At 35.7% G+C, this 4,118-nt stretch overlaps 1 pseudogene; it reads left to right on the top strand.

Annotated features, from left to right (window-relative positions):
* The first annotated feature begins 1,504 nt into the window (after positions 1 to 1,504).
* LOC128579048 (arginine/serine-rich protein PNISR-like) lies at positions 1,505 to 3,868 on the top strand (annotated as a pseudogene).
* Positions 3,869 to 4,118: the final 250 nt, after the last annotated feature.

Consider the following 4,118-nt stretch of genomic DNA (forward strand, 5'->3'; position numbering starts at 1 on the left):
ACTGGTTAAATGATTTACCACAGTTTTCACATTTGTAGGGCTTCCCTCCAGTATGCATTCTCTATGTACTGTAAGATGTGAGCACTGTTTAAAGGCTTTGTCACATTCCTCACATTTGTAGAGTTTCCCTCCAGTATGAATTCTCTTATGTGTTGTAGTTTAGGTACTGGTTAAAGTACATTCTTTGTACTGCCACATTCTTCACATTTGTAAGGTTTCTCTCCAGTATGAATTCTCTTATGTACTGTAAGATGTGAGCACTGGCTAAAGGCTTTGTCACATTCTTCTCAATTGTTGGGTTTCTCTCCAGTATGAATTATCTTATGTCTTGTAACATATGAGCAGCATGTAAAGGCTTTGCCACATTCCTTACATTTGTAACATTTCTCTGCAGTACGAATTCTCTTATGTACTGTAAAGGCTGAGAACTGGTTAAAAGATTTGCCATATTCTTTGTATTTGTAAGGTTTCTCTCCAGTATGCATTCTCTTATGTGTTGTAAGGTTTGAGCACTGGTTAAAGGCCTTGCCACATTCTTCATATTTGTAAGTTTTCTCTCCAGTATGAATTCTCTATTGTGTTGTAAGATGGGAGCACCAGTTAAAGGCTTTGCCACATTCCTCACATTTGTAAGGTTTCTGTCCAGTGTGTATTCACTTATGTGCTGTAAGATATGAGCAACAGTTAAAGGCTTTGCCACTGTCTTTACATTTGTAAGGTTTCTCTCCAGTATGAATTCTCTTGTGTACTTTAAGATGTGACCACCGGTTAAAGGATTTGTTACATTCCTCACATTTGTAGGGTTTCTCTCCAGTATGCATTTTCTTATGTGTTGTAAGGCTTGAGCACTGGTTGAAGGCTTTGCCACATTCTTTACATTTGTAACATTTCTCTGCAGTATGAGTTCTCTTCTGTGCTATAAGATAGAAACACCGGTCAAAGGCTTTGGTACATTTCTCACATCTGCAAGGTTTCTGTATTCTCTTATGTGCTGTAAAAGCTGAGAACTTTTAAAAGGATTTGCCATATTCTTCACATTTGTAGGTTTTCTCTCCATTGTGAATTCTCTGATGTTTTGTAAGTTTTGAGCCTCATTTAAAGGCTTTACCACATTCTTCACATTTGTAGGGTTTCTCTCCACTATGAGTCCTCTCATGTTCTTTCTCTAAGGTATAAAAAGATGATCAAAGCCTTTGATACATTCTTTACATTTGTAGAGGTTTTCTTTATTATGAACCATTGTAATTTTTTAGATTGGAAGACTAAGGCATTTTTGCATTTATTCTGTCTGTATGACTTTATTATAGCATGAATTTCCTAACAGGAGAAAAGCTTCCACATATTCAATGCACTTGTAGAAATATGCACCCTTAAAAAAAATACACCCTCTAGGTTATGAACGTCATTACAGATGACAAACCTTAAACATTGATGAAAGACTTCCTCACATTTCTTACATTTGTCAGGATCTCTGCATATAGAGTTTTTAGGCATTGTATAGAGCATGAGTGTTGATTCAAGGTCTTTTCAAGTTTATTGTATTGATGATTTCTCTCATCAATATAACCACCTAGATAATTATTTAGGGAAATGTTTTGTAAAAAATATTATCTAAATTTTCTTGAATATGTAATGTTTTCCCCAAGTATTTATTCCCTGATGAAGATTAAGCAATGATGATTGGATAAACATGGTACTGATTCCAGTTGTGGATTTTGGCATGTGAAGGTAACATTGATTGGTGAAAGAATAACAAAGTTTTAATGAAGGAGTCATCAAATTGATGACATTCATAAATATGCTCTTTAATTTCATATCTCTTCTTTTCAGAAACATTTGGATGAACACATAATCCAAACATATACACAAAGTCCTGCTTTTACCTTGGGCTTTCAAAAGACTGATTATTGCTTCCCTCTTTAGGTGGTGCTGAAAAAAAGAAATGCAGACATAATTTAAATGACATGCTGAATCAAGCGAAAATAAAGTTGAATAACTATGGCAGGAATAGTCATATTTATTATGGAAGATAAACATGAAGGAATTTTAACAAGAAATAGAGAAATATTTTTAGTAGGAAAATATACAGAGCACTCCACAGAAGGCTTATCTTGCCAATGGTTTGGAGAAGTGCCCAGAATGTCTGGGGTGGCTTAATGGTTCTAAATTTCCTCTGAACAAAGCCTTCACTGAATGATGAAATGGGAAGCTGTTTTTTTTTTTTTTTTTGCAGTTTTTGGCCAGGGTCTTGGTTTGAACCCACCACCTCTGGCATATGGGGTCAGCGCCCTACTCCTTCAGCTACAGATGCCATCCTGGGAAGCTGTTTTTTAAAGAACACAATCTCATTATAAATGAAAACATATCAAAGAAACCAAGCAAGACAGTACAGTGAAAGACAAAAATATGAAAGTGACCCTAAAGTGAAGATTTATGAAATAATTTTAACATATTTAAAATATCTGTTTTGCAGATGGTCTATAATCTCAATGAGAACACTGACAACTAAATAAAAGGATAATACACAAGAAAGCAAGCAAAGCTCCTGCAAAAGAGCTGGCACAGTCCAGTGCACTGGGTGGTTATGGATCAGGAGACAATGAAGATGAGAGGAGTGACAGAGACTCTGAGTCATCTGACACTGATGATGAAGAATAATGGCACTGAATCCAGCAAAAACAGGAAGCTTTTTGGAGAAAAGAAAAAGAATAGCAACTATTACATGATAAACACATGGAAGAAGAAAAGCAACAAACAGAAAAGGTTACAAAAGAGATGAATGAATTTATGTATAAAGAGCAAAATGATTTATCACTACTAGAAGCAAGAGAAACAGATGGTGTGGTTAATGAAAAGCAGAGAACTCTAAATGAAAAATCAATTTTAGAACCAAAAAAAGGAACATAAAGAAGAAGAGAAAGAAGGAAGGAGTAGATCAGGAAGTTCTAATAGTTCTAGTTCCAGTAGCAATAGCAGAACCAGTAGTCCTGGCAGTGCTGTCTCTAGCTCTTCATGCAGTTCTAGCTCAGGTAGTAGTTGCACTTCTTCTAGATCATCTTCTCTTGAGAGGAAAAGAGACATAACAGGAGCAGATCTCCAACAATGAAAGTTAGACGCAGCAGGAGTAGAAGCTACTCTCGCAGAATTTAAATAGAGAACAGCAGGGCTAGGGCAAAGATGAGAGATAGGAGGAGGTCTAGTAGAAATGGACTTGAAAGAGAAAGATGGTGAAATCTGAGTCCTTGAGAGAGACGTAAAAATAGAAGTAGGTCGAGGGATAGACAAACCAATCGTTCCAGTCTCAGTCAGAGTCAAGATAGGCGTAAAATTGATGATCAACATGGAAATCTTAGTGGGAGCAGTCATAAGCACAAAGGTGAGGCTAAAGAATTTGAGAGAACAAAGGAGAGGAATCTAAGTATAGATGAATAGGAAAAAGAAAGATAAGGAGAGGGAGCGTGAACAGAATAAAAGGAAAGAGAAACAGAAAAGGGAAGAAAAAGACTAAGTTCAGTAGTCAGAATGATAGATTAAAAAGGAAATGAGAAAGCAAAAGAACATTCTCTAGGTGTGGTTCTATATCTGTTAAAATCATAAGACATGATTCTAGACAAGATAGCAAGAAAAGTACTACCAAAAATAGTAAAAATCATTCAGGCTCTGATTCTAGTGGAAGGAGTTCTGAATCTGCATGAAGTAGCAAAGAAAGAAGGCTGAGAAGACTAAACATAGTCGATGGTGATCCATGGACAAATCTCAAAGGTCTGGTAAGAAGGCAAGCAGCAAACACAACTCTAATTCCTGATCAAGGATAAAAACCCCTCGCTATTACAAGCATAGAGGAATGATGTGGCAAAAATGCCATTGATGTTGTTTAAAAAAATTCCATGATTTTTAAGGGTTTGTCTCATTATAGAGGCACAATGTGGCTGTGTAGCAGAAACCAGAGTTTTTTTTTTTTTTTTAATGTGTAAATAGGTGTACTTTATTCAATGCTGCTCCCAGTTACTTAATAGGAGTTCTTTGTATTACACTTAAAAAAAAAAAAGTCTATAATAAGACTACAAACATGCCATTCTCTTTCAACTGAAATGTTCTTAAAATTATTCTTGAATGAA

Source organism: Nycticebus coucang, chromosome Y, assembly GCF_027406575.1.
Source record: "Nycticebus coucang isolate mNycCou1 chromosome Y, mNycCou1.pri, whole genome shotgun sequence".
NCBI classification, from domain to species: domain Eukaryota; kingdom Metazoa; phylum Chordata; class Mammalia; order Primates; family Lorisidae; genus Nycticebus; species Nycticebus coucang.